The following is a 24,441-nucleotide window of genomic DNA, read 5'->3' as shown; positions in this document are numbered from 1 at the left end:
GAAGTACTCTAGACAGCAGCTGCAGACTTTTCCCAGACACTCTGATAATGGAGAATGTAATTAGTTTTCCTTGACAAAGAAAAATAGGAGAACTGATGAGGTCAAAAATCCATAAATTAATTCAGTTCAATGAGTGCTTGTGTTTGTTTGAATAAATCCTCTGTGCTGGAAATTGCAGGTCACAAAAGATGAACAAGACACAAGCCAAGGGCATAAAGGGTACCCAGATAGCCATGCATTCATTCATTCACTTATTCATTGATTAAATGCTTATTTCACACTGTGTGCAAAGACTGTATGCTAAACCTTATGAATGAAGGTGAATAAGATGGGTCTCTGTCTCCTGATATCTCACAGTCTTTTTCAAGAGACAGCAGCAAATAAACAACCTCAGCACCATTTATCAGTGTCTGGAGGAGGATGCACAGAACACCATTGAGGAGAGATAACTGAGGGGCTGGGTTGTGTGGCAAAGAATAGGTGGAGGAAGATGGAAAAAGATTTTCTAAGGTCAACGCGTAAGCTGAGAATAGAAGGACTAAGAGGATTTAGCCAGACAGACTAAAGGCTTGAAGCATGAGAAAAACAGAGATTTTCTGACCAAGAAAACAGCATGTACAAAAGCACCAAGCTCCTAAATTCCACAGGCCAGGGCCAGTCCAGAACATTTTTTTCAACCAACTCTGGTAAAATGAGGAAAATACAGGCAATGAATGAGGCTTTCATATATTACTTTAATTAGCAGCCTGTTTTTCCTGAGATTATGTCCTTTCTACTTCAAATTTTATTTTTTATTTTTATTTTTTTGGCCGTACCACACAGCATGTGTGATGTCAGTTCCCCAAAAAGGGATTGAACCCATGCCCGCTCTATCCCTGCATTGGGAGTATGGAGTTTTAACCACTGGACATCCAGGGACGTCCCTGTCTTTCATACATTTTTATGGTAATGAGTAAAGTCTTTAATGAAATGGTGGTATTTTAGAATTTCCTTACTTGCCAGAATACAAAATTATCCACTTTATTAATGTCCACTGCTTAATTTCTTTGGTAATTTTCTAGTCCATTAAGTTTTAAATTTGAGTAACCCTGAACACAATGAACAGAGCCACAAGTACTCCGAGAAGGCAAAATATACATGGCAAATAAGCATGCGTTAGATTACACAGGAGAATGAACTTAAAAAGTAGGTGAGGACCAGATTAAATTATGAAGGACTTTATATGGTTAGTTAATAAGTTTAAACTTTATCCCACCAGCAAAAAGGAGAGAGGGCTTCTGTGGTGGCTCAGTAGTAAAGAATCCACTTGCCAATACAGGAGATGCAGGTTCGATCCCTGGGTCAGGAAGATCCTCTACAGAAGGGAATGGCAACCCATTCCAGTATTCTTGCCTCGGAAATCCCATGGACAGAGGAGCCTGGTGGGCTACAGTCCATGAGGTCGCAAAGAATCAGACACAACTGGGCAACTAAACAACGACAACAAAAAGAAGAGGAGTAACATTCAAAAGGGAGAGTAGTTCGTAAGTATGATGCTGGACAAGTTGCTTATGGCAAATGGGCTTCCCTTGCGGCTCAGCTGGTAAAGAATCTGCCTGCAATGCGGGAGACTTGGGTTCAATACCTGAGTTGTGAAGATCCCCTGGAGACGGGAAAGGCCACCCACTCTAGTATTCTGGCCTAGAGAATTCCACGGACTATATAGTCCATGGGTTGCAAAGAGTCGGACACAACTGAATGACTTTCACTTCACTATTCGGCAAATACTGTTCGTGGGGTTCTCAAGGCAAGAATACTGAATGTTTGCCATTCCCTTCTCCAGTGGACCACATTTTGTCAGAACTCTCCACCATGACCCGTCTTGACTGGCCCCACACGGCATGGCTCATAGTTTCATTGAGTTAAACAAGGCTGGGTCCATGTAATCAGTTTGATTAGTTTTCTGTGATTGTGGTTTTCATTCTGTTGAAGAATTGATGCTTTTGAACTGTGGTGTGGGAGAAGACTCTTGAGAGTCCCTTGGACCGCAAGGAGATTAAAGCAGTCAATCCTAAAGGAAATCAGTCCTGAATATTCATTGGAAGGACTGATGCTGACACTGAAACCCCAGTACTTGGCCCCCTGATGTGAAGAACCGACTCACTGGAAGAGACCCTGATGCTAGGAAAGATTGAAGGCAGGAGGAGAAGGGGATGACAGAGGAATGAGATGGTTGGATGGCATCACCAACTTGATGGATATGAGTTTGAGCAAGCTGAGAGTTGGTGATGGACAGGGAAGCCTGGCGTGCTGCAGTCCATGGGGTCACAAAGAGTCAGACATGACTGAGTGACTGAACTGAACTATTTGGAAAATACTGATGCTGGTAACCACACCACACCTACCAGACCTATGGGTGCTTAAATCAAACTCAAGTTGATGAAATATTTCTTAAATTCGACTGCTTATTACAAAGATAAAGGGTTAATATTAATAGGATCCTCACTCTTCTCTACATAAATATTTAAACTAATCAGCTTTAAACTCCTACCTCCTTCCCCATCCCTTTTGGCCAAAATACTAGACCAACAGGTCTTACCGATAGGACATGAAGTGACATAAACAGTAAGACACTTGTTGAGTCCCAATTGATGAATAACAAGTCTCTCTACCAGAGTCTGATGTTACTATATGACAAAGCACCACCTCCCAACAATCTACCAAGTTAACTTTTGAGAGCTATGAAAAATTTAGTCTCCAAATACTAGAATTATGACATTTTTAGAGGGTATCAAGAATTCCCATTCTACAGAGAAGCCTGGCTGCTGTACCACACTTGGCTGTAGAACAATGCTTCCTTTGAGCCCGACACAGGCAGTATTGAGATTCCCACAATTGCTAGAAAAGACGTGTCATATTAGCGCGTCATCAGTGTTGTGGGGAACTGGCTGTGATTTTCAATGGCTACTGCTCATTTGTAAATATAAATTACTTTAGTGTTTGCTGGATTAACCAAAAGGCAGATGATGTTTGTATGTGGCATGCCAACCAAGAAAGGGCATGACAGAAATGGGAAAAAAAAAAATTTTTTTAATAACTTAATACTTGAATTCCTAAAAAGCATTGAAATAATCATGGGCAAATTCAAAAAACTTTGCTGAACCAAGCATCCTATATTCTTTTCAATTTTTAGGTCCTTTAAAATTTTAAGCAGAACTTTTGATTAATTTAGCCAACAACTTTAGTTTCTCGTTCATTATTAGACTAACTCTTTGGCAGGTAGAGATGAGTATGTACATTGACAGTGTCATATGCTATAATTTTCAAATAACTTTGAGACATACCTCTATTATTTACAGTTCAAATGTGAATCATCCATAAGTGTGCTGGTATAATTATAGCTCGTGGCCCTGAATTTGAATGCTGGTCCTACTCTTAATACATAGGAGACCTTAGGCACTTTCCTTAAACTCTCTAAGCCTGTGTTTGTTTTCTCAACTGGAAATATAAGTAAAACAGTATCTACCACATAGCTAAGTGGAGAAAACAAAACAAGATCAGTCATAGAAATTCCTTTTGGGGAACCTGTCACATTGCCCAAACTAATTAGCCTTTATTACAATTACAATTTTAATTCATTTTTAAACATAAAGTAAACTAGGTTACAAAGAAGGACAAGAAGAATTCATGGATTAAAGCTACCAAATAAACACCCTTGAGTTCTGCCAACAAGAAAATAGGAAAAATGCAGAACAAATGATGGAGGACTTATTTCCACACAGAAACCATCAGGAAGAGAAAATGGGACAAGACCCAAGGGAGCAGAAAATGAGAAGGGAATTCCAGCCTGAGCCAAAGGACTTGGGTAACCACTTGTCCACAAATGTCACCCTATTTCAGGGAAATGGACTACTAAGCCAGACAGACCTGATGATCAACAACAAAAGAGAATTATTGAAATGTAAACTAATTTGTACCAAAATTGATGAATGTGTGCCTAAGCTCAATTTCCCAATTTTAATGGAAAGTACTTGAAACTCCTCACCAGGTACTTTTATATCTGGAATATGCTAGGAATGTCCATGAAGCCAAGGGCATGTGTTGCCAGCAGGAAGGTCCTAGGCCATATGGGCTACCAATTAGTGGTCAGATACCTGGCATCAGCAGACCTGCTCTGATTATGCCTTGGAATGCGCTGATAATGCAAATTTAGTGACTTTCATTTTTATTAAATGTCTAGTGAGAAAGTATTTGCTTCATGTGGGCACATGCATGTGTGTGTATGTGTCTACGTTTGAGTGTGTTGAAGGGAAAGGGGTGCATTTGGAATAAGTGCCCTGTGATCGTTAGAGCACTGAGTTGGTTTATCAGAAGATGGATAAAGGAAGGGCATAAATATGCCAAGATGTCTGCCTGTGCCATCCATCCAGACCCTACCAGCTCAGGCCCACCTGGTACACAAACACCCAGAGCTCATGGGCCAGAACAGAGCAAACGACCAAGTGACTAACATGGAACTGGGCCAGCCTTATACTCTCCACTTCCCTCCTCCATGATCACCGGTGGTGGTTGTTTGGTCTCTCATTTGTGTCTGACTCTTTGCAATCTCACAGACTGTAGCCTGCCTGGGCCCTCTGTCCACAGGATTTCCCAGGCAAGAATACTGGAGTGGGTTGCTATTTCCTTCTCCAGGGGATCCTCCTGACCCAGGAATCGAACCCGTGTTCCCTGCATTGGCAGGTGGATTCTTTATCATTGAGCCACCAGGGAAGCCCATGATCACTGGTCTCAGCATTCACTGTAGATCTTCACTCATCCAAGAGCTCTCAAACACAGTATCAAAGACAGAAAAGGAAGCCAGCCTGTGTGTCTCCTAACAGAGGTTCCTAACTGCCCCTCTATTTATGCCATCATGGTGAGAGCTTTGACTTTTCACTCATTGGAGCATTTTCTGGAGGATCACTTAAGGACAAGTCAACACATAGCCGAAGCAAGAGCTAAGGGAATGCACTGAGAATCCCATCTAAAATGGGGCAAAGATTTAAAGAAGAAAGACGGAATGATAACTGGCTCAACCAGCAGAAGAAAATTCGATTCCAGTGCAGACTCCATGACTCAGGAGGAGAGTATGCAGATAATGCCAAATTGGTCTATTGGTCCAGATTTGTATAGTAGCACCTGAGGCTCAAATCTAAATTATGCTGTATCTTCGTTTTTGTCCATTAACCATACCAAATCATTTTTCAGTCCAGAGGGTTTTCTTCTAGGTCTTTTATTTTTGTAATTAATTTTTATTGAAGTATAGTTGCTTTACAATGCTGTGTTAGTTTCTACTGTACAGCAAAAAGAATCAGCCATAATACATGTGTATCCTCTCCCTTTGGACTTCCTTCCCATTCAGACCACCATAGTGCATTAAGTAGAGTTCCCTGTGCGATACAGTATGTTCTCATTAGTTATTTATTTTATGCATAGTATCAATAGTGTGTATGTGTTGAGCATCTCCTAGGTCTCTTAGATCTCCACTCTATGCCAATTCCATCTCTGCACTTGACATCGAGCTCTTGGCATGCCAGGCTCTTAACTCACACTCCTGCCTCTGCCAATCTGCCCCCACGCCACTACCAGACGTCTGCTCCTAATCACAGTTACTGAGTAATTTCCATATCCAGGATCTTACAGTGGCTCTTAAACACCTATTGAACCCCATCCGAACTGCTTGAGCTTTTCTCTCATTCTCACACTTACATAATTCTGTTGAAACCAACCATTCAGCACTAGCTCACAACCAGAAAGCATTTCTTAGTCGCAGAGTGTGCTATTACTATTTCTCTGCCAATTCAAATCCCACTCGTCTTTCAGGCCTAGGTTCAGTGGTCTTCTCTACCACCAAGTACCATCACTGAGTTGTCTGACCCACTCCCTACAAGCACGTGGAGGTCAGGGACTATGCCTTACCCTTTCTCTGTATCCCTCCTCAAAGTCACCATCATAGTAGGAGAGCAACAATAATTTGCTGAATAAAAGATGCACTAAGCAGAGCTGAAATTCTATCACTTGCAAGTAAGAAGTTGCTATTTTTCTCATTTTTCCTACTCCTTATCCAGCCCCACCCCAGCCACTTATGATAAACCGGTGCTTCATTAACAAAACAACTTGGTTCAGAGCAGCCAGTCTCTCTCTGAAGTAAGACACGTGCAGAAAAAAAAACAAACACAAAATTAACACATACCGATGTTTCAAACCTATCACCAATGTCCTCTTTTCTGAACAGAACTTCTATTTTGTCTCTTGCTTTCCATTTCCCCACAAAAATCTAAACTATTTTCCTGCCCTCCCTCTTGTGCTCCCTCCTAAAATAATGACATTTCCAGAAACCAGATTCATGTAAGCCTCTCACAGTGAGCTGTGTTTCCCTCTCCAATTGAGGACCTTACAGTAGTGAAGGCTAAGGGGAGAATATGCAGCAAGAGTCCTTGAAGGAGTGAAGAAATAATGACTTCAAATAATCTGGAGAAGATGAAAATGGTTAGGGCAAACCAACCAGCCAACTCAGGACCCTCCTCCCAAAGGCCCTCAAAAAGAGGAGATGCTATATGATGAAATCTGCTGTTTCTTCAAGTCAGAGGTCCATCTTATCTTGTTTCCAGTCACCATAAGGCTTTATCTGGATGTTTATTATGTCAACTGCAGAATCCCACCACCACTATTCCAACAGGATGCAATCTGGGATGAGGTCTGGTGACTAGATTTAGAGGATCTATAGGCAATAAGCAGTGGGGAAGGGGAGAGAGTGGAAAAAGAGAGGGAGAAAGGGAAGGAGTGGGAGAGACTGGGAGCAATGTGAGGAGGATGAGGAAGGAAGGAGGAGGGGGATGAAAAGGAGGAGGGGTGGGGAGGGGAAGAGAGGAAGGGAAGAAGGGAGGGAGGGGGAGAATGAGAGGAGGAGGAGAAGGAAGAATAAGGAGGAGGAGGAAGGGGAGGGGTGGGCGGAGCAGTGGGTGGGGGCGGTGGCGGGCAGAGGGAGACAGAGAGGCAGGCAGGAAGGAAGGGGAAGAGAAGAGGGAGATGGGGAGCAAACAAGCTTCCAAAATCATTTTTGAGGCCACATTTAGAGATGGTGCTTAGAGAGTGAGTCCTGAGTCAGAGTTTTGCATCCTGACTTAGCCACTCACTACCTCTCTGAGCTCCACTTTCCTCATGAGTCTTGAGGAAAGTCCCCATGGGACTTGCCCCAGGTCCCAGAGTTATAAACGGACTAGGGACAAGATTCAACTGAAGAAAGAGACAGAAGAAGAAAGGAATCCAGCGCCAAATCCACTGAAGAAACACCACAAGCAAGCCCATTAAAAAATAGGACAGAAATGGTAAATATTAGAAAACAAATCATTATTTATAAAGTATTTTTATTACATATAAAAATACAAGTGCATATATGGAAACCCAAAGAAGATAAACTGAAAATAGAAACACTTGAGAAACTTAAATAAGGTAGACTGTTATAAATAAAAATTAATAAATTTCCTCTAATCAAAAAATAATCACAAATAATTATGAAAAGAAGATATTAGTGGGTATAAAAAAAGAAGCATCAAAAAGATAAAATAATTAGGAGCAATCTCAATAAGAAATGTATAGAATCTAAGAGAAAACACTATTCTCTTTTGGGAAATAAAAGAAGGATTGAATATGTAAGTAAACATATCTTATTCCTGGGTAGAGAACATCAACTTTGTAACATATAAATTAATGAAACTCAAATGAAAATATCAACAGGAATCACTTGAACTTCAAAAGCAATCTCAAGTGTATGTAAGAGAAAAATATGAAAGAATTACAAAGAAAACTCTGACAAAGAAATGATGACTAGCCTTTACTATAAAGCTACAGTAATTGAGACAGTAGGATTGTAAAACAGAACTACTGAGATAGAGTTATGCAAGGAAAGTGAAACTTCCAAAACAGACCCACACATATAGAATTATTTAGCATGGATAAACTTGACATTTCAAATCAGTGTGGGGAGGGTAAGTTTTCTGTTTTGTTTTTAAGTAATGATGCTAGAACATATGGGGAAAATACTGGATCTCTACCTCATTATACTAAAATAAGTCACAGACAGATCTAAAATTTAAATGCAAAAAGTTAAATCAGAAAAATACCAGATGAAAATATCCTAGGCTGCTGGAATCATGATAAGAAGGTTTAAAAACCATAAAAGAAAAAAACAACAAAAAAAAACTGGTGAAGTTGATTGCCCGATTCTTGTGTTTACAGAAGAAAAAAAAAAACAACCCTTTCCTTTTAATTCTTTTTATTTTTATTGGGCTTCCCTGGTGGCTCAGTGGTAAAGAATCTGCTTGCCAATGCAGGAGACACAGGAGACATGGGTTCAATCCCTGCAACCGGAAGATCCCCTGGGGAAGGAAATGGAAACCTGCTTCAGTATTCTTGCCTGGAGAATCCCATGGACGGAGGAGCTTGGTGGGCTACAGTCCATGGGGTCGCAAAAAGTCGGACATGACTGAGCAACTAACACTAGTTAACATGTAAATTTTTAATCTGTCCAGAATTGAACTGGGTTTAACACTTAAGCTCAGGATTAGCTGTATTTTTCTGTTTAATCTGTTTGTGAAACGTCATCATTTCTCCATCTGGGTTGGAGAGAAAGGGTGGATTAGGAGACTTGAGCACCTACGATATCTATTAACTGGCCCTCCCCAGCCTAAATTTGATATGGACAATTAATATTGCCTCAGCCTTCAAGAATCATGCACAGCCCCTACCCCGACCCCAGAGATCAGAGAGTAACCCTGAAAGATTCGTCTCTAAAGGAAGACTGAAGCCACAACTATGCCACAATGACTGGGGTGTCAGTCCTGCCATGTCTTTCTTATACATCCTTGGCTCTATTTTCAGTCTGGTCCATCTCCTCATATGCACCACACGCTCTTAAGACCAATGTAGCTCTCACATGCCTTACTACAGGCTGGGGCAAGCACCCTCTCACCCTTTGCCCCCAATCATACCTATTTCTCTCCCCCACTAATTTCATTATTGCTTATTTACTCTTCTTCCAAAACACTAGAATAGTTTCATAAAGTTACAGAAGAAAGATAATAGCATTGATATCATGGTTGTAATTGCATTACACATATGCCTTAGATTTGGAGAAAACTGGTATCTTTATAATATAAATCTTTCCAATCAGTCAGAAAAAAAAAAAAAAGACACTACCCTGTGGAGACAATTGAGGAGCAGAAACACCTATTTCCAGAATGTTACGTCGCTCCTGGTTTTAAAAAGAAGGAAAAAAAACCCATCATGGTCAATTCTAAAATGCAATTTTATATTCTCTCCATCTTTTTGTTTAATGAGATAGTACTGCTTTGTGCTACACAAACTAAATGAGGTATCAACTGATTGATACTTTGTGGGCAGGAAAAGATGGATGCTATTAAAAATAATTTTTATGTGATCTGATAATTACTTTATAAATGTGTTAGCCCTTTATTATTACATTAACAAGTTCCTCAAAAACTCAGCAGCTTCAAACAACAAAGACATAGTTCTCACACAGTTTCTGAGGGTCAGGAGTGTCTGAGCTACATGAGTCTGGCTCAGGGTTTTCTCAGGTCAAGATGTTGGCTGCAGTCACTGAAAACCAGAGGACCCACTTCCTAGCTCCTTCCTGTGGTTGTTGGGGGGCTTGGTTTCTCACTGGCCGTTGACAAGACACCTCAGTCCCCTGCCATGTACTCTGTGCCAATTTCTTACCCCAGTTCCAAGAACGGCCTGAGTGCCCTTACAACATGGCAGATGTTTCTCCCAGAGCAAGTGACCCAATGGAGAGAGGAAAAAAGAATACTTTAATCTTGGAAATGACATACCATCATTTCCACAGTAATCTATTCTATTCCAGAAGTGAGTCACTAAACCCAGCCTGCATTCAAAAAGACGGGATGACACATGAATACCAGGATGTAGGGAGCATTGGAAGCCATCTTAGAAGCCATCACTATATAATATATATGGAGTTTATCTAGATGTTTACAGAGATGTGAATAAAAACACTTATATAAAGTAGAGGGGCTGTCTCAGTACATTCCAGCTTGTTTGAAATAGTCCTATTTTATTGCTGTTGTCCTGGGATAATGATAGTATTTTACCACATGTATCCAGTTTGGGTACTAAATTATACTCTAAACAGAAGAAACATCAGAATGATACACATCAAAACATTAACATTCTTTACCTACAGGGAATGAGACTGAGAAGAATTTTCTCTTTGCTCAGTGCACACTTGTGAGTTTTAACTTTTACAATAAAAAATGCATTACCTTAATAAAGAATTCTCAAAAAGCAGAAATTACACACTGGATTGATGAATTACCTTTTCAGTTCAGTTCAGTCGCTCAGTTGTGTCCGACTCTTTGTGACCCTATGAATGGCAGCATGCCAGGCCTCCCTGTCCATCACCAACTCCCGGAGTTCACTCAAACTCACATCCATCGAGTTGGTGATGCCATCCAGCCATCTTATCCTCTGTCATCCCCTTTTCCTCCTGCCCCCAATCCCTCCCAGCATCAGAGTCTTTTCCACTGAGTCAACTCTTCGCATGAGGTGGCCAAAGTACTGGAGTTTCAGCTGTAGCGTCAGTCCTTCCAAAGAACACCCAGGACTGATCTCCTTTAGGATGGACTGGTTTGATCTCCTTGCAGTCCAAGGGACTCTCAAGAGTCTTCTCCAACACCACAGTTCAAAAGCATCAATTCTTCAGTGCTCAGCTTTCTTCACAGTCCAACTCTCACATCCATACATGACTATTGGAAAAACCATAGCCTTGACTAGATGGACCTTTGTTGGCAAAATAATGTCTCTGCTTTTGAATATGCTATCTAGGTTGCTGCTGCTGCTAAGTTGCTTCAGTCGTGTCCGACTCTGTGCGACCCCATAGACGGCAGCCCACCAGGCTCCCCCATCCCTGGGATTCTCCAGGCAAGAACACTGGAGTAGGTTGCCATTTCCTTCTCCAATGCATGAAAGTGAAAAGTGAAAGTGAAGTCACTCAGTCATGTCTGACTCTTAGCTATCTAGGTTGGTCATGAATAACTCAAATATTATCACATGGCTTCCATTTCAGACACAGAGACTGACACCAAAAGAGAAGCCCCTGGGGATTTCAGCAATGGATAAAAGAGAGAGGGTAACTTCCCTTTTCAGGTGACACAGAAAAGGCCTCCACGTGGCTGGCTGTCCCACTTTAGTTTCTCAGTTTTATAGATTTCAGTTCCCTGACCATGGCATAGTTGGTATCATTTCTTAGCATCCATCTCAGAGAATGAATGAGAATTCATTGAATGAGTGAATGAGAATTAAGTAAGTAAGCTATGACAGCTAGATAAGAAAGAAAAAAATAAAACCAATTCTAAAACTAAGCCATTGGGATGAATAAGAGATGTTAGGCAGAGAGAGAAGGAAGGAGGCACCTTCCCACTGACTTGAAACCAAGATCTTTGTTTGACTTGCAGGATCCTTGAAAAGTGGGCAGGTAAAAACAGTCTTGGATAATAATAAAGTAAAGATACAGCAAGTGATAATTCACCTTCACAGACTGAAATTTTACCATTTGAGATTCTTTCCACTGTTAAAATTTCAATATAAGGAGATACGGGCTTCCCTGCTGGCTCAGAGAGCAAAGAATCTGCCTGTAAGGCAGGAGACCCAGGTTTGATCCCTGGGTCAGGAAGATCCCCTGGAGGAGGGCATGACAACCCATTCCAGTCTTCTTGCCTGGAGAATCTCATGGACAGAGGAGGCTGGCGGGCTACAGTTCATAGGGTTGCAAGGAGTCGGACACAACTGAGCAACTAACAGTTTCACACACACACAAGGAGATATACTAGGCTTTAACTGAAAGCCCTGAATGTTGATATTGATTCTACAGCAAAGGGGGCATCCAGCATAGTAAGGAGCCCCCGAAGCCTAGATCCAACGAGCTCTAGGGCCAGACAGACTTCTTACTAACTGCATAAGCCCGAGCAAAGTCTTTACAAACTCTCTTTGCTTCATTTTCTCCATCAATAAAATAAGACTATCAGGTTTTTCAACAACTGGTACTGAAATAATTGGACATCCACCTGCAAAAGAAATTAATCTAGACACAAATTTACACTCTCCACAAAAAATACCTCAAAATATATCACAGACCTAAATGTAAAATGCAAAACTATAAAACTCCTAGAAGACAACAAAAAAAAAACCTAGATGACCTTAGATGTAGTGATGATTTTTAGATCCAATACCAAAGGTGCAATCCATGACAGAAATAACTGATAATTATTTTCAAATAATTGACTGCTGCTGCTGCTGCGTCACTTTAGTCGTGTCCGACTCTGTGTGACCCCATAGACGGCAGCCCACCAGGCTCCTCTGTCCCTGGGATTCTCCAGGCAAGAACACTGGAGTGGGTTGCCATTTCCTTCTCCAGTGCATGAAAGTGAAAAGTGAAAGTGAAGTCGCTCAGTCGTGTCCAACTCTTAGCGACCCCATGTACTGCAGCCTACCAGGCTCCTCCACCCATGGGATTTTCCAGGCAAGAGTACTGGAGTGGGGTGCCACTAACTTCTCCCAAATAATTGACTAGACTCTATTAAAATTAAAAATTTCTGCTCTGTGAAAGACGTGTCAAGAGAATGAAAAGATAAGCCAGAAACTGGGAGAAAATATATGCAAAGCATAGCTGATAAATGACTTATCCAAAATATATCAACAAGAAAACAATAACTCAAATTTTAAATGGAAAAAAAAAAACACAAAAAGTAAAAACCAACTCATAGATACAGAGAACTGATTGCTATTTGCCAAAGGCTGGGGGTGGAAGTGGGTAAAATGAGTGAAAGAGGCCAAAAGGTACAAATTCCCTGTTTTAAAATGAATAAATTCTGGGTATATAATACATGGCACAGTAACTAACTGAGTAATGTGCTAAGCTCAGTCACTTCAGTTGTGTTCGATTCTTTGTGACCCCATGGACTGTAGCCCACCAGTCTCCTCTGTCCATGGGATTCTCCTGGCAAGAATACTGGAGTGGGTTACCATGCCCTCCTCCAGGGAATCTTCTTGACCTAGGGATCAAACCCAAGTCTCCTGTGTCTCCTACATTGCAGGTTGATTCTTTACCAGCTGAGCCACTTGGGAAGTCAGTATTTACAGTCAGTAACACTGTATTGTATATCTGAAAGTTGCTAAGAGAGTAGAGCTTAAAAGCTCTCATCACAAGAAGAAAAAAACTCTGTAACTATGTACAGTGGTGGGTTTTAGCTAGACCTATAGTGGTAATCATTTCACAATACATACAAATACTGAATCATTACTTTGTATACCTGAAACTAACATAATGTTACATGTCAATTAGTTCTCACATTGAAAAAAATGGGCCAAAGACCTTAACAGACACCTTATCAAATGGCAAATAAACAGGTGAAGATGCTCCACATCATACGTAATAGCGAAAATGCAAATTAAAACAACAATGAAATATCACTGCACATCTATTAGAAGGGCCAAAACCTGGAACACTGATAGCACCAAACGATGGTGAGGGTGTGGAGCAACAGGAACTCTCATTTGTTGCTGGTGGGAATGCAAAATGGTACAGCCACCCTGCAAGACAACTGGACGGTTTCTTACAAAACTAAACATACTCTTATGCAACTGAGTACATACACACACACCATACAATCTAGCAATCAAACTCCTTGATATTTACCCCACACAAGTTTAAAAACTTATGTCCACATAAAAATCCGCACACACATGTTTATAGAAGCTTTATTCCTAATTGCCAAAACTTGGAAGCAACCAAGAGGCCCTTCAGTAGGTGAATGGATGAATAAACTGTGATAGATTCACACAATGGAATATTACTCAGGGCTAAAAGGAAATGAGCTGTCAAGCTGTGAAAAGATATGGAAAAACATTAATGCACATAACTAAAAGACAGTAGCCAATCTGAAGAGCTCATATACTATATGATGTTATATATATATATGTGTGTGTGTGTGTATACATATATATACGTATATACACAACTATACGACTTTCTGTAAAAGGCAAAACTGGAGTCAGTAAAAGATTAGTGGTTGCCAGGGGTTGGGAGGGACGGACAGGGGTGAATAGACAGAGCATTAATAGAGCAGTGAAAGTACACTGTATGATCCTATAATGATGGATACATGTCATAATGCATTTATTTAAACCTGTAGGATGTACAACACCAAGAGTGAATTCTAATAAGTTAAACTATGGACTTTGAGTAATTAGGTCAATTCATCAATTGCAACAAATGTCCCACTCTGGTGGGGGATGTTGATAATGAGGGACGTTATTCATATGTGGGGGAGAGGATATACAGGAAATCCCTATAACCGTCTCCATTTTGCTGTGAACCTAAAACTGCTCTTTAAAAATACCATCTTAAAAAAGGCAGGGGCAGGAGGTGAGAGGTGGGATGGGGAACCCAGCCAGCTCTTGGGAGATTTTCCTCCTTCTTAGCTGACTTATTTACTTGCCTGCACTGGGCCTTTGGTGTTGCACACAGGCTTTCTCTAGTTGCACAATCAGGGACTACTCTTCCTTGGGGTGCTCAGCTTCTCATTGCTGTGGTTTCTCTTGCTGTGGATGGAGCAGAGGCTCTAGGGGTGCAGGTTTCAGTAGTTGTGTCTCATGGGCTTAGCTGCCCCTCGGCATGTCGGATCTTCCTGGACCAGGAATCAAACCCAAGTCACCTGCATTGTCAGGTGGATTCCCATCCACTGTGTCCCCAGGGAAGTCCCCTGAGGGTTTTTAAGGAAGAAGAAGGGAAACATAGGCCAGGGAATAAGGGTGGCCTTTGGGGCTTCCCTGGTGGCTCTGGTGGTAAAGAATCAGTCTGCAGTGCAGAAGCCCTGGGTTTGATCCCTGGATCGGAAAGATTCCCTGGAGAAGGGAACAGCAACCCACTCCAGTATTCTTTCCTGGAGAATCCCATGGGCAGAGGAGTCCGGTGGACTTACAGTCCATGCGTTTGCATCTTACCTGGAGAATCCCACGGGCAGAGGAGTCCAGTGGACTACAGCCCATGGGGTCACAAAGAATCAGACACGACTAAGTGACTAAGCAAGAGCACACAAACTCTGGAAGTCAAAGACAATCTTCAATTGGCAGCCAGCAAAGAAACGGTGACCTCCTCCTTCAACCACATGGAAGTGAATGCTGCCAACCACCTGAATGAGGAAAGAAATGGCCCCTCCTCTAAAACCTTCAAAAAGAGATGAAGCCTGCTGACACTTTGATCTAAGCCCACTGAGAGGAGGCCCATGTTAGACTTCTCTTCTGTAAAAATGTAAAATAATAAATTTGTGTTGTTCCAGAGTGAGGAAGGACTAACTGACAAAGTTCCTATGATGATGGTAACACACATAAATATTTAAAAGAGGATCTGACACATAGTAAGCATTCATTAAACGCTAGCTCTCAGCACCACCTACAATCTAAATGGACTTAGCAAGTAATTACTCATAGCCTGTTTCTTTATAAAATAAGGACAATAATATCTCCCTCCCAGAGCATTTGTGAATGTTAAATGATAACACTGTGTAAAGTGCTTAAAGCAGGGGTTGGCATATGGCAGACACAAAATAAATAATGACAGTACTACTAAAAATATCAGCATTACTGTTTGAAAAATGGAGCTGATTTTAAAATCCAGGGTTAGATGGATATATTGCGTATAAGAGCATCTAACACAGTGCTTGCACGTAATGGGTGCTCAATAAATGCTAATTAATATAAACTTAATTTTCCATATTGCATCTCTATTTTTAAAATGTAAAGAGAATCTTTCAGACTGCTTAAAGTTCTAAATCTTGAAATCTGATACACCAGGAGCTATCTTCTGGCTTATCTACAAGTTCTCTTTTTTCCGTAACAAGATTTTCAGTGGGATTTTATGCTGGAATTATGGTTGAAGTCCAAAACTGGAGACACAGATGCTAAGTAAGCCATATTCTGAGTTAAGAGTCACACTGGACATGTGGTCAGTCCCCCAGGAGGGCTTGAGGCACTTTCATTAGCAATCAAGGGCCCTACTACTACCACACCATAGCCTCATCAGAAAGAAAAATAAAAGAAAAAACTGGGAAGGGGAAGGGACCAATTAGAAGTTTGGGGTTAACATACACACATTACTTATATACAAAACAGATAGCCAACAAGGACCTACTGTATAGCACAGGGAACTAGATGCTGTATTTTCTAATGATATTTTAAGGGAAATGAATCTGAAAAATAATATGTGTATGTGTGTGTGTGTCTATATATATGCTAAGTTGCTTCAGTCATGTCTGACCCTGTGCAACCCCAAGAACTGTAGCCTGCCAGGCTCCTCTGTCCATGGATTCTCCAAGCAAGAATACTGGGGTGGGTTGCCATTCCCTTCTCCAGCAGATCTTCCTGACCCAGGGATTGAACCCGTGTCTCTTAGGTCTCCTGCACTGAGAGGCGGGTTCTTTACCACTACTTTCATGCACTGGAGAAGGAAATGGCAACCCAATCCAGTGTTCTTGCCTGGAGAATCCCAGGGACAGAGGAGCCTGGTGGCCTGCCGTCTATGGGGTCCCACAGAGTCGGACATGACTGATGTGACTTAGCAGCAGCACCACCACCTGGGAGTAGATATATATAGAGAGATAAATATATAGATATATAGTAGATATATATATATATATATATATATATAAATCACTTTGCTGCACAACTGTGACAACATTGTAAATTAACTATATGTCTATGAAAAAGAGAGAAAAGGAGAAAACTTGGAGTCAGAGAACCCTGCTGAGGCACTAGTGGGGATTCTCCCCTACTCTGATGAAGAGGGAGCACCCAAGATAATCAAGACTGGGGGTACCTGGCCAAAGGGGTATCCTTCCATAGGATTGGCTTAAGCCAACACACTTGTTGATCTGTCCCCTCTCGACTAAAAAATATAGTCACAACTTGAATGTACAGAGTTATTTTATTTGGTGGGAATGTTTAGGACTCCCAGCCAGGGAGACAGCATGTCAGTAGCTCTCATAAAACTGCTCCAAAGAGGCAGGAGAGGAATTCAGGCTATATTCCAGTTTGCAACAAAGGGAGCTGGGCAGTCTGAAATCAAAGATCAGTTATCAAGTTAAGCAATTTAGCATTCTATGTATGGGAAGATTCAAGTCTCTGGGCTCACTGAATTCATTCCTTTCATATGCACCTCAGTTATCTGGGGCCAATTCTGTTTCCTTGTTCATCTTGCTTCTTGCATTCCCCCAGCTCCTCAGCAATTACCCTGGTGGGTGGCAGCATCCACTGGATCGTAGTTTAGGGAGCCCTCATTCACAGTTGGAGGCCAGAATTCGAGGCTGGCTGTGATATTTCTTATTTATTGATACGGCAGGAGATATTTTCATTTCACACTCCCCAAGCTTTTATTTCACGACTACAACTGTGAAAGCAAAAGACACTTGCTCCTTGGAAGAAAAGCTATGACAAACCTAGACAGCTTATTAAAAAGCAGAGACATTACTTTGCTGACAAAAGTCCGTCTAGTCAAAGCTATGGTTTCTCCAGTAGTCATGTAGGATGTGAGAGTTGGACCATAAAGAAGGCTGAATGCTGAAGAATTGAAGCTTTTGAACTGTAGTGTTGGAGAAGACTACTGAAAGTCCCTTGGACTGCAAGGAGATCAAATCAGTCAATCCTAAAGGAAATCAATCTTGAATATTCATTGGAAGGATTGATGCTGAAGCTGAAGTCCCAATATTTTGGCCACCTGATGCAAAGAGCTGACTCATTAGAAAAGACCCTGATTGTAGGAAAGATTGAAAGCAGGAGAAGGGGATAACAGAGTATGAAATGGTTGGATGGCATCACCGACTCAATAGACATGAGTTTGAACAAGCTCCAGGAGATGGTGAAGGACAGAGAAACCTGGTGTGCTGCAGTCCATGAGGTCTCAAAGAGTTGGACACGACTGAGTGACTGAACAACAGAGCTTTTAAACAACAACAACAAAGCTTATAAAGTGAAAGGAAAAGGAAATGAAAACCAACTGGCAGCAGAAGAGTGACCCTAAACTATGAGGCAACAGTTGGAAACACTCATGGTAAACCCCCAAAATGAGAGGGAGGGGAGCATGGATGCCTTTTGTGATGTGAGACCTTGATCACCTGCTCAGGATAAAGTGAATCAACTAGGTTGAAAGTTTCACTGTTCCTGGGGCCATGAGGATCCTTTAAGAAACAATACATAATAACTGAGTTTTAGAAGGATGCACAAACTCATCCAGGGGACAAATAGAACAAAACATGAAGGTTTTTCTTCTATCTGGGCATTATGATCATTGCCCAAAACTGAGACCAAAGTGGGCAATAAGTTCCCCATGCTTTAAGTTCAGGAAGCTGCCAGAAGTCAGAGCAGCCACCCCTCTACAAGTCTTGTAAGTGATGGTACCTGACAGAGGAGCAGCACTGGCACCATGCCACTGAGCCACGCTCGGAAGGCGTAGGAGGAATGAGCAGTCCCACTTCTGCCATGATGCCACTGCTTCCCCACTCTACAGAGAGGCTAGATATCCCTCTCCTTCCTTGCCAACTAGGGAAGAAGAGGGGTAGGGGAACAAAAGAACCACTTATCAAGGGCCTGAGGGTCTGCATTAAAAAAGAAACTGTCACTTCATCCCAGATGCTTTGATGTGCTGGTCCTGAGCTGTCTGGGAAGAAGAAACAGACATGGAAAGATATGGTGAGGCTGAGGCTGAAAGGTGGTGAAATTCCCTTTGGTATGGCAAGGACAGCATCTTTCTTCCACCTTAGAAGACTTCCCAGCAAGCAAAGGAATAGGGACAATTTGCTCTTAAAAGACATGGGCAAGGACTTCCCTGGCAGTCCAGGGATTAAGAATCACACTTCCACTGCAAGGAGCACGAGTGTGATCCCTAGTCAGGCATCTGAGCCTGAACATGGTGCTCCTGGGAAGGAAAGTTATAACTAACCAAGACAGCATATTAAAAAGCAGAGACATTACTTTACCAACAAAGGTCCATCTAGTCAAAGCTATGGTTTTTCCAGTAGTCGTGTATGGATGTGAGAGTTGGACTATAAAGAAAGCTGAGCACCAAAGAATCGATGCTTTTGAACTGTGGTGTTGAGAAGACTCTTGAGAGTCCCTTGGACTGCAAGGAGATCCAACCAGTCAATCCTAAAGGAGATCAGTCCTGAGTGTTCACTGGAAGGACTGATGCTGAAGCTAAAACTCCAATACTTTGGCCACCTGAAGTGAAGAGCTGAGTCACTGGAAAAGACCCTGATGCTGGGAAAGATTGAAGATGCAGGAGGAGAAGAGGACAACAGAGAATGAGATCACTGAATGGCATCACTGACTCGATAGACATGAGTTTGAATAGGCTCCGGGAATTGGTGATGGACAGGGAAGTCTGTCGTGCTGCAGTCCAAGGGGTTACAAAGAGTCAGACACAACTGAGCAACTGAACTGAACTGAACTGAATGGTGGTATGTAGCAAAAAAAAAAAAAAAAGATGTGGGCAGCCCATCAGGGTTCACATGAAAAGCAGCAGTCACCAAGAGACGGACTGTGAAATAGTCTCATTCTCCCTGCACAGAGGGAAGGGAGTAGTTCTCAGGCAGGGGACAGATTGCGGCTCTGCACCAGAGGGTGCCCTGCACACTCCCACCCCAGATGTGTGCATGCATGCTCACTCACTCAGTCATGTTCAACTCTTTGCGACCCTATGGATTGTAGCCTTCCAGGCTCCTCTGTCCATGGGATTCTCCAGGCAAGAATACTGGACCGGGTTGCCATGCCCTCCTCCAGGGGATCTTCTGGACCCAGGAGTCAAACCCAAGTCTCTTCCATCTCCCACATGGGAAGGTGGATTCTTTACGACTAGTGCCACCTGGGAAGCCCTCAAAGCTAGCAGAGGTGGTAGACACACAAGAGGTTTCATTGTGCTTTAAAAGCAACATAACTGAGCTCAATACCAGAATAAGACTATCCCAATAATCAAGGTGGATGTAAATTGATACAGTCTGGCCAGGTTGGTCACAGATCCACTGGCATCCTAAAGGGGCTTAAGGGTGAGGATCAAGCAATAGATTTGACAAGGCATAGTTGGAGCAGTTACCAGGAAAAGAATAAAATGACCATGTTTTTACCCCCAAATTGAGGCTCCCCAATCCCAGTGGACACCTCCTGCTTCCTGCCTCTCCAAGTCCTATTGAGCTCCCTCTCACTATGGCAGCCTGGCCAGAGGAGGGCAGATCAGCTGTTCATCCAACCCAGCTGGCTACTCCATCTCTTTTATTCCATAGTAATTGTTGTGCTTTCCCCTCATGTATCTTTTAGCAATGCTTTAAAGAGCTTTTCCTCTCTGACATCTCATATGTTGCACAGTTTACCCAGAGTCAAAAGATATTATACCACTGAACTGTGTGGAGACCTCTGGGTGCATCTCCCCATGTAGGTCAAAACCTCAGTGGGCCAGAGGAGGAACTTGGGCCTTCTCTGGACTCTGCCGAATACAGACATTATCACAGCTCAGTTCTGAAAGTGAAGGTCAACCGGCATTTGGCTTTCCTCCCAAAAGGAATTGAGAGGGTATTTGGAGACCATGGCTGTTCCTAAAAATACTGTGTGCTTCTATGTTCTCTGCAGGAAGGCCCATGTCCTTCTGACTAACTTCTTTATTTCCAGAGCCTAGCAACAGCACCCAGCACATAGAAAGCACCGAAGAAATATTTGCTGAAGGAAGGAATGAGTGGAGGAGTGAACGAATGAATTGGGAGTGAATATTTATATGACATCAACAAACACTTCTTAAATTTGTAATGACTGTGATGAGGGATCTAAAACAAATTAAAACAAGACTCAATCTCTGACCCTAAAACACCAAAGCAACAATGTGTAAGTTGCTTCAAAAAGGTGCAAGGGGACAAGGACATGGACAGGAATGACAGGCAACGTCAACTCAATCATCATCACTCAACCTCCAAAAACCCAACCCAACCAAATATCATCATGAGGGTTTTGTGCCTTTTTACTGCACCTTCACCCTCCACTCATGTGGTTATGCTCTGCTCCAGATTCAAGCTCAAGAGTTTTAATTTCAATAAACAAGAAAAAAACTCTTAACAGAGTCAGAAAATACAATTGCTTTAACACAGCTGCAATTTTCCTTGAAAGCTCTATAATGAAGCAAAAGTTCATTTCCCTTTTCTTTCCACTTATTATTATTTAGCCACATTATGCAGCATCTGGGATCTTATTTCCCTGACCAGGGACTGAACCCGAGCCCTTGGCAGTGAAAGTGCAGAGTTCTAACCACTGGACTGCCAGGGAATTCCATTTTCCCCTTTAAATCACAGTTTTATTTAACTGCTTAAGTTCTGGGAAAATGATACAAATGATCTCATAAAGGCAGTGCCTTTATGAGATATAGTTGTTAATCAACTATATAGTTGATTAAACAGTTTTTTATTAGTTGTTAAAACAACTAATATAGCTGTTAAAAAACAACTATAGTTGATTTACAATATTGTGTTAGTTTCAGATATACAGCAAAGTGTTTCAGTTGTGTGTGTGTGTGTATACACACATATATATATTCTTGTCAGACTCTTTTCTATTTAGGTTATTACTAGATATTGAATATGGTTCCCTGTGCTATATAGTAGGCCCTTGTTGGTTATCTATTTTATAAATAGTAGCATGCATCTTAATTTTAATGCCATCCACCTAATTTATCCCTCCACTCCTTTCCCTTTCATAATCATAAGTGTGTTTTCTGTGTCTGTGCGTCTACTTGCTGGAAAGTATGAAAATGCAAATTCAACAAGATGCATGAAACCCAATGTTCACACCAGCACTGTTTACAATAGCCAAGATGTAGAACCTAAGTGTCCCTCAATAGATGAATGGGTAAAGAAAATGTGATATAGACACATGTATAATATATATATGTATACACACACACACACACATATTTCTATGATGAAATATTACTCAGCCATAAAAATGAGTGAAATATTGCTATTTGCAGCAACATGTATAGACTTAGAGATGATCATACTAAGTAAAGACAAATATTATATGATATCACTTATATGGGAAATCTGAAAAAATAATACAAATGAACTTATTTACAAAATAAGGCACTGCTTTTTAAAACTACATGACAGACCATGCTAATGGGAAGGATAACCATGGCAGATAAAGGTACATGCTCCAGTGCACTAAATAAATTCCTCATAGCTATTAATAGGCCTGCAATGCTCAGTAAGGGAAAACTGCCACTGTAAGTATCCTGTTTTGTGGGAATCTTTCTTAGCTGCTTTGGCTTCTTGAAAATTCCCTAAGGGGAATTTCATCATTTAATGTTAACAATCATTGTATGCCTGACTATTTACACAATTGCTATCCACACTGAAATGGAGGAAAACTCAAATCTGCCCTTTAGCCGAAGTCAAACTTCCTATGCACAACCAAACACACCAGTTATAAAGAACTGATGCTAGTGGGGAAAAACTATCAAGAAACCACTTTTAGAAATTTATACTTAGAAAATAAATAAATACTTAAAGTTATACAAGATGTTCATAAAAGCATTATTTACATAGGTGAGAAATTGCAACATGAATATCCAATGACAGTGGTTACTTAAATAAATTACTCTCCCACAAAAGGAAAATCTTACAGCCATTAAAAAGGGATGATGAAGATCTACATATACTGTTACTACAAAAATATTCACAATGTCCTGTCCAAATTCATTGTATACACACACAGGCATAGAATGAACAGTCTAGAAGAACATATACCAAAATATTAGAAATGTTTCTCTTTGGGTGAATACATGTCAGTCACTTTCACAAATAAAAACAGTATTGCTCTTATCATTAAGTGTCAACTTTGAGAAAGAAGAACTCTTTAAAGAGGCTTTATGATTTTCCATATTCAGTATTTCCCTTGTGGCTCAGACGGTAAAGAATCTGCCTGCAGTGCAGAAGACCCCAGTTCAATTCCTGGGTCGGGAAAATTCCCTGGAGAAGGGAATGGCAACCCACTCCAGTATTCTTCCTCGGAGAATTCCATGGACAGGAGGAGTCTGGCGGGCTATAGCTCAAAGAGTCAGACACGAGTAAGTGACTAACACATTCAGTATTCACCATATGTATGAAGAAATTTTAAAAGAATCTAACATATCCTGTCAATATCCTTTTTAAGGATCCTTTTTAAGAAAGTAATTTGTTCCAATAAAAATTTTTTAAAAACATAGGTAAATAATCTTTTTCCAAAATGAAAATCACAAAATTATCACAAGGTTGTAAGTTAAAAATTAATTATATGAGAAAATGTTACAGATATAACACTGAATGATTTTAAAAGGATATAAAACTAAATATACAAAATACATACAATTTAGTATGTATTTTGTATTAGTATCACATGCAAACACAAAAAACTGTTCACAATGAGTACTTCTGAAGGACGGAATTACAAGTGATTGTTTTCTTCTTTTTCCTACATTAAAAATTTTCCTACAGTTGGTATCTTTGACTTCCAAAATCAGACCAATAATAAACATTATAAATTTTTTAAATAAGCATGAAGGATATAAAAATCATGTATACATTTGTCTTATCAATAATTGAAACAAGCACTTGGTTCAAAACAAGCCCTTTCTCATTACATTCACTTGGAAATAAATCTCTGGCTTGCAGTCTGTTACTTAAGCCTTGAATAATGGAGAACTGTAGCTCTGAATTCATTTCGGCTTCCTCCTGGCACCAATTAAAGGAGTGACACAGCTCTTACGGTCTTGGCTGATTCCCTCTCATGCAGTGCCATAGCCAGAAGACAGTCCAACAGAAAGGGGAGAAAATCGGCTGCTTCAAAACTCAGCATGATTACTTAAAACAAACTCTCACCCTTGGAACACATGACTCAATTTCTTAGTGACTTAACTAATGACACTTGATGCAACTGTAAATTCTATAAAATCATAAACCATGTCTAACTTTCATCATGTATCCCAGCACCTAAGTGGCACGCAGGAGGCATTTACTAAATGTAGATAAAGGAATGACTGAATGAATGAATGAACAGGAGATTTATGCCGGGGGCCTGCTCTCTCGCTTAAAATTCTCCTGGCCACTTTATAGCAGCCTTCACTCTAACACTACGGAAGAACGATATCATAAGGTCACATTTTATTGTCATTATTCTATTACTAAAAGTGTAATAACAGGCATAGGATGTGTCTCAGGAAGCAGCATTTCTCATCATTATGGCTTAATAATTAGCAATTATTCAGCACCTAATACTCTCACGGTAAAAACTGCCACCCACAGCTAAGGCTCAGAAAAGCCAGAT

The 24,441-nt window shown here is 41.0% G+C and overlaps 1 protein-coding gene across 2 annotated transcripts in view; it reads right to left on the bottom strand.

Annotated features, from left to right (window-relative positions):
- Positions 1 to 24,441, bottom strand: part of ST8SIA1 (ST8 alpha-N-acetyl-neuraminide alpha-2,8-sialyltransferase 1) — a 183,223-nt gene that overhangs the window by 146,684 nt on the left and 12,098 nt on the right.

The sequence above is a fragment of the Bos taurus genome, chromosome 5, assembly GCF_002263795.3.
Source record: "Bos taurus isolate L1 Dominette 01449 registration number 42190680 breed Hereford chromosome 5, ARS-UCD2.0, whole genome shotgun sequence".
NCBI lineage: Eukaryota > Metazoa > Chordata > Mammalia > Artiodactyla > Bovidae > Bos > Bos taurus.
The sequence above is the reverse complement of the archived record's forward strand: the minus strand, read 5'-3'. Positions and strand labels throughout refer to the sequence as shown.